Here is a 7,822-nt window from a genome sequence, read left to right on the forward strand (position 1 = left end):
CCGGAATCGCTTTTGTGGTCTCCGAGACACTGTTTTGCTGTCCTGGTTTCCAAAGCTCCACGTGCTCAGCACCGAAAACTTGCACATCATTTGCTCTACAGATGTTTACGGGGCGCCTACTACGTGCCGGGCGTTGTGGACACATAGCAGGCGCGGGGTGGCGGGGGGGCGGTGGGGTGGGGTGTGGCATTGAGGGAGTGGCAGCAGCCCCTGAATCCGTTCGTTTGCTCAGCAGATCTATACCCGGCGCCCGCTGCGTACCAGGTACTGCCACCGGCTGTGCCCTCATGGTGGAATAACTTAACAGAGAAGACAGACATCAAATGCCCTGGAAATGTGGAAGGCAGGGGGAAAGGACAAAGGGAGGGCAAAATCGGCCCAATCCCACACCCTCGACAACGTGGAAGGATTTGTCATTCCAGCTGCGGGAGTCCTGTTTGTTTCTTTCATGTCAGATGCCTTCCCTTTATGCCCACATCTGTTCCCGACCCTCTCCTCTGACTTTCCTCACATGTATTTCCTCCCCTCTCCAGCCCCGCACCAGCTCCAAGCCCAGTCGTTCAGGGTGATGCCAAAGGGAAATGAGAACGCCTGCTTTCGAGTGCCAGCCTGAGGCGCCTTAAGCCCTAGGTACTCAGCTCTCTCTTCTTACTTTAACTTTCCAGCCCAGGAAGATCACCCTTTGGTCTTACACATGCAATAGGGCGTTACTGTGATTCGTTCATTCACGTAAACATGAAATGAGTTTCTAGTGGGTTCCAGACACACCAGGAAAGGACAAGTGACAGATTTGCCCTCCATCTCTGACCCTGGGCGGGCTCCAAGAATTCTAGCCTGTTTCCCTCAGCAAAAATTATATCAAGAATACCTAGATGTGAGTACACCAAACTTGCTTGCCCGTTTTGGGAAACCCAACTTTCTTCCTGAATAATCTGGATTTCCTGGTCTCGTAAGGACCACAAACTGTCGAAAAGCAGATGCATCTTTCAGCCTCATTATTAAATGCCATAAGGAGAGTTGAGACAGAGTTACTTTCAGACTGTGGGGCTCCCCCATGCCAAAGCATTCAGACGAAATGTGGGGGTTGGGGGGGGGGTGGAGCGCAGGCAAGCAATTATCTGAATGTTAAACATCTGAATATGTGGAAACCCCAATCTTTGGCTGATTTTTGAAAACCTTTTTCACACATGTTCCCATGTTTAAGAAACACCCTGAAACAGAAGACACAAAAGGAGACAAATCCTTTTTTCAACTTAAAAAAAATGTTAAAATTGGACTCACAGTGGAATAAGTAGAAACAGTAGCAAGTGACAGACTTGTGGAAAGTTTCCTTTTCCAGTATCCATGCCAACGCTAGCTTGGGAACGCTGCCGGCTAAATGTAAAAACCAGTCAACATGGATTTTAACATTCCTGTGACTTTTTTTTTTAATGGTCTATTTCATATTCGCTACTATTGAATGCCAGCTTGGGTATTCCCTGCTTCTTCAAGCATAGAAAATATGATATGTCTACATAGGAAAAATCAGATTTCAAGTGGCTGGCTTCTTACGCAGCTGTTTGGGAAACAGTCCTCATAAAGCTGTTTTGAAACAAGGGTGAAAAAAAAAGAAACAAGTTTGGAAACACTTAAAAATAGGGTTGGTTTAGTTTCATGTTGTTTCTTTTGGAAATTTTAATTGTTTTAATGCTTTAGAGAAGAAATGAAGGCTCTTGATATGTCATCTTTGCATCTGAGGCCAAGTTGAACATTGAAGTCTGGCTTCAGTTGTTAAAAAGGGAAAAATGAGAAAAATGAGTCTGGATTACTCCATTAAAAAAGGTAGGAGGTGCAATTTGGCAATGATGAATAGAAATGGAAGAGTAGTTTATTGATTCTGTTCTATTACTGTGACCTGTTGATGTTGCCACATGATCAATTCCATCCAGGCATAACTATCAGGTGAAATGAGCCTGTGTGTGTAAAGTGTAGCCTACCATATTCCAGCAGACTACCAAGGTTCAGCTTAAATGAAAACGCAATCTAGGGGGGTCTACAGAACCCCATGTTTGTGAGACAGGCTGTCCTGGATTGGAATCCTGTGTGACCACTGGGCCAGTTACATAACCTTTTGAAGCCTCTGTTTCCTCTCCTACAAAATGGGTATAAAATACCAACCTCATGGGCTACAACCCCTGTGGAATTTAATAATACCTGCAAAATGCTTATCACAGTGTTTAGAACAGACGGGGAGCTCTGTCAAGGTTACCTTTAATTAAGCCTTGTTATTTGGTCTCCCCTGACAATTTCAGCCAATGCTGATGCAGATCTTTTCTGTCTTGCCCACTACATTAGATTGTATACTTTTTGTGATTAGGATCCTTGTGTCTAATTTTGTATGCATTCCTCTTGGCACATAGCATGATAATAGGCATATGGTAGGCATTCAGTAAGTAGTGACCAGCAACAGGAACATATCCCAGGAAGGACAGTCCAGAGATAGTTACAAGAAGATGATCTACAGTACAGACTCATGTCGTTCATATGAATCCATCAAAGGTAGTCACCAAAAAGCAAGAGAGATGGAAGCTTTACCTGGTGCAGGTGATTCAGCTTACTCCTGTACTTGGGGGCTGTGTGACTGGAATGAGGTTAGTTTGGAGACACAGATCTGTCTCCTGGCAGTCAGTCTGGGACTTGGACTGACTAATAACGCTCCATTTCAACATGTGCTTCATGATTGCCAGTATAGTGGCCTATATTGTGTGTGCCCTAGAAAGCTGTTTTCAAGGCCTAAGTCCTGGTACCTGTGAATGTGACTTTATTCGAAAATAGGGTTTTTGCAGATGTAATCAACTTAAGATAAGGTCATGCTTTATTAGGATGGGTTCTGAATTCAGTGACTGGTGTCTTCATAAGGGAAAGGAGAGGGAGAGTTGGATACAGAGACACAGAAGAGACTACCCCACAACACACAGAAGAACGCCAAGTGAAGGTAGGGGCAGAGATTAGATTGATGCTTCTACAAGGCAAGAAACACCAAGGATTGCCAGCAGCCATCAGGATCTGAAAGAGCAAGGAAGGATTCTCTCCAGATTCTTCACAGGGAGCATGGCCTTGTCGACTCGTTGATTTTGGACTTCTAGCCTCCAGAACCACAAGAGAATCAATTTCTATTGTTTTAAGCCACCCAGGTGTGGTAATTTATTATGGCAGCCACGGGAAACTAACATAGTTGGGTGCAGCCAGAGGGTTGTACACCAGCTTTCTCTGCCTGGAATTGATGCCTACCACTTTTGCTCACTTTTTAGTGACCAAAACAAGCCACGTGACAGTCTTTCTTCAAGGAGACAGACAGTGCACCTCTGTCACTGGTTTTGGAAGACAGCAAGGTATCAGGTGAGCAGTGCTATATTCTACAGGAAATGAATCATTCATGGCTTGGACTCCTTAATGAGCGTAATGAACTTTGAATGATGTTAGTAATTGCTATTATAAATAATAATGCGTAATTTCCTTTGTATTTTTTTCTAGTTCAGAATTCTTTATACCAGAATTATACAGACTCTGAAAGTGAGTAAATGTGTAAGCTAATACTTTCTTTTGGGTGGGTAGTAAACCACAATTTATTCATTCCACAGGTATTAACTAAGACTTACTATAATCCAGATGTTGTATGCAGCATAGTGGGTACAAGGGAAAGCATCTGAGGAAACCTGAAGCTTTCCTTATCTGAGATTAGAGCTGAAGCTTATGCAGAATTCAACTGAGATGAAGAATGGAACAGGGCTGGGGGCAGTGGCTCATATGGGTAATCCCAACACTTTGGAAGGCCCAGAGAGGAGGATCCTTTGAGCCCAGGATTTCTAGACCAGCCTGGACAAAACAGGAAGACCCCCATCTCTACAAAAATTTTTTTTTAATTAGCTGGGAGTGGTGATGGGCAACTATAATCCCAGCCACCTGAAGAATCAAGGTGGGAGGATCGCTTGAGCCCAGGAGGTCAATGGTGCAGTGAGCTGTTATTGTACCACTGCACTCTAGCCTGGGTGACAGTGAGACCCTGTCTCAAAAAAAATATAAAAATAAAAAATAAAACAGCAGACTTGGAGGATGGCTGGGCATTCCAGGCAGTGCAGACAAAAGGGTAGCCAAGGTGGCCCAAGGAATGAGCCTCAAGGGAAGTCTGGAACAAATACGGAGCCAGAGTGATGTCAGGGACCCTTTGCAGGGTCTTACGTAGGCCACACGAAAGATCTTGGTCTGCATGGTCAGTTGGGAAGGAGAAAAATCCTAAGGATGGGGCAAGTGTGACATGAGCAGCTTTCTAAGGAAGACCTCACTGCAGTGTGACTCAGCCAGTCCACATCCCAACAGCTTCTGGCACGCTCCAAACCCCTTTGGTTGAAGGCAACTCTATCCTTCCAAAGATGGCCTTGGAATCATCTTTAACCCTTCTCTTTTTCTCACGCTTAAGGCCCATCTGTCTGGAAATCTTGTTGCCTTTGGAAGGCAAACCTACTTTCCCTTCAATATGATATTGTAGATTATCATATTAGTGATAATATTTTATATTACAATAAAACACAAATACAAAATAAAATAGAATATATTCTAATAAAATATATCCAGCCACTCTGCCCTCTGTCATGCTACCCTTCTTGTTCTGAGTCCCTGTCACCTCCAGCCTGGATTACTGTCACTGTCATTACCGCAAGACTGGCCTCCCAGGTTTATCCTTGCCCTTATATTCTATTATCAATGCAGCTGCCACGCCTTTTTTTTTTTTTTTTTTTTAAGTGTAAGTCAGACTCTTTGCCCCAAACCCTGTGGTGATTTCTCATTTCTCTCACAGGGACCTTCTGATCTTTGACTTCATTTACTACTCCTACCCCTTGTCTTCCTGCCAGCTCTGCCACAGGGGCCCCCTGGAGGTTTCTAGAACACATAGGGTATGCCCCCACTTTGGGATCTTTGTTGTAGATCTTTTCCTTGTCAGGTTGCTCTTTCCCTAAATAGACAGGCACACGGCTGACTCCCTTGTCCCTTTTGAATGTTTGCTCAAATCTCACCTTTGCAAGGAGGCCTATCCTAAGCATCCTTATTTACATTTGCAACTGCCCCAGCACTCCAGATGCCCTTTATTCCTTTTATATTTCACTTTTCCCTAGCACTAAGGCCTTCTAGCATATTCCATTATATATTATGTTTTCTGTTTGTTGCCTTACTGTCCCTACCTCCCTACACATATCAGAATCCAAGTTCCACAGGATAAGGGATATTCAAAAACTTTGTTCTGTTCACTAATTTATCTCCAGTACCTAGAAAGATGCCTGGCACATAGTAGGCACTCAATATATATTTGTTGAACAAATGGCAAAAAAAATATAGAGAAGAGATTGGAGAGTGGCTGAGAGCAGGCCTGATGGGAGGCCATGGCAGCGGTCCAGGTGGCTTCTGCTACCGGTGTTGGCAGCAAAGAGGGAGAGAAGTGAACGGATTCACTTAAAAAGTAGAACAGGTAGAGAGCTAGACATGGTGGCTCATGCCTGTAATCCCAGAACTTTGGGAGGCCAAGGTGGGCAAATCAGTTGAGGTCAGGAGTTCAAGACCAACCTGGCCAAAATGGTGAAACCACACTTGTACTAAAAATACAAAACTTAGCCTGGCACAGTGGCTCATGCCTGTAATCCCATCTGTTCAGGAAGCTAAGGCAGGAGAATCACTTGAACCTGAGAGGTTGCAGTGAGCTGAGACAGAGCCACTGCATTCCAGCCTAGGTGACAGAGCAAGACTACATCTCAAAAAAAAAAAAAAAAAAAAAGAACATGTAGTTTACCGTCGGTTAAGATAAAGGCTGGACAAGGAAATGTCAAGATTCACCTTGTATAACTAATTTACAGTGCAGATGGATGCTGGGGTGTTGGCAACCTCTGGGTATGGGGAAAGGCAATCAGACAGACCTGGGGTACACAGAAGATGGTCGCTAGAGCTAAAATTCTGGCAATCTTCCCCTTAAAATTTTTAGATTCCATATAATGTAGCCATAGTGGTAAAAATTTAAGTCAGGTGCTGACAAACTGAGATCTACTGCCTGTTCCTGTAAAGAGTGGGACACCGCCAGTGGCGGTGGCTACAGTTGCCAATGTTTTGTCTAAAGCTGCCATCACACCACAAGGGCTGAGTGGAGTATTTGGAAGAGAGACTATATGACCCGCAAAGTTGAAAATATTTACTCCCTGGCTCTTTACAGAAAGTTTGCTGACTCATGGCGTTAGATCATAAGGAGCCTGGAGTTTCATTATTGCCCCTCTGGTAAATTGTTTCCCACCTCTTTTTCTTGGGTTTGTTCTGGGCTGTCCTTTTGAGGCTCTCTCTGTTTACCAGTGGAATTCATCTGCTTTCTGAATTGTGGGAATTTGCCCAAAGTTCTGGCTCACTGGCGGACTCCTTGCATGTTCCCCTTGTTATATGTACTTTCATCTCAATTTCCAGCTGTATAGTAGGTGTTCAATAAGTAGTTGTTGGTGGAATTGGGGAAAGGCAGCAAATGCGTGTTCCATCTGCCATCTTGCAGTGAAAGCCTGACACAGTCTCAACTACATAAAGGAAGAGAACTTCTGCTACTCTTTTACATAAAGCTGTAGTTTTATTTTTAATTTTTAAAAATTATTTATTTATTTTGAGACAAGGTCTTTCTCTGTCACCCAGGCTGGAGTGCAGTGGCACGACCACAGCTCACTGCAGCTTCTTCCTCCCAGGTTTAAGCAATCTGCCCACCTCAGCATCCCAAGTAGCTGGGACTATGGGTACGTACCACCATGTCTGGCAAATTTTTAAACATTGTTTTATAGAGATGGGTCTGTTACCCAGGATGGTCTCAAACTCCTGGGTTCAAGCAATTTTCCTACCTTGGCTTCCCAAAGTGATGAGATTACAGGCATGAGCCACTGTGCCTGGCCAGTTCTGGTTTTAAAAGTGATTCCAGCTTGTTCAAGGGCTTACTTTGTATGTGTCTTCTTCATATGACTTCTAATTATTTTCACATAATAGGTGAGCCTGGTAATTTCCTAGCTAGGTCCCATTTGTCTTTGTGTAAATGATTTTTCATTTAGAAGGGTTCCAAAAAAGTAAAATATTCTCCTTATTTTTTTCACCCTTCATCTTTTATCACGGTACTATTACACAGTGGCTTTTCTTGTTAACAAACCCATAATATCAGTCTGAAATATCTTTAAAAATAATAACTGTGCTTTAAATGTGACATGAAAAATGAATTGCTTTTATAATTCTAAATAAGACATCTATTTTAATCTTTTCAATGCTGATGATTTCTCTTTATATTTAAAAATAAATCACCAAGATTCAATTTGAAAGCTAATTGTCTATGGAGGCACTAAAAATTATTTGGTCTATTCAAGTGATAATGTATAATAAAGTTTACCTATTTTTAAACAGTTGAATTATTAATTCAAGAAAAAGATGTTTTTTTAAAAAAAATTAGTACAAAATGCATTTGAAATAATATGAGGGATCAGGATGAACATTTGTTACTAAAAGATTTAGGTTTTATTCATTACAATGCTGACTGTATTTAGTATTTATTTTTAGCATTGAAGATGAGCCTTAAGGCTAAGGCTTATGTATCATGTACTTCATTAAAAGAAAGATATTGTTATGCAAATCTGTAGCATATTTGTTAACTTTCCAGAGAGAAGGTCTCATATGGAAAATAATTTTCTGGCTGGGTGCGGTGGCTCACGCCTGTAATCCCAACACTTTGGGAGGCCAAGGTGGGTGGATCACCTGAGATCAGGAGTTCAGTCCCTACTAAAGCTTGGTC

The sequence above is a fragment of the Saimiri boliviensis genome, chromosome 8, assembly GCF_048565385.1.
Source record: "Saimiri boliviensis isolate mSaiBol1 chromosome 8, mSaiBol1.pri, whole genome shotgun sequence".
Classification (NCBI taxonomy): domain Eukaryota; kingdom Metazoa; phylum Chordata; class Mammalia; order Primates; family Cebidae; genus Saimiri; species Saimiri boliviensis.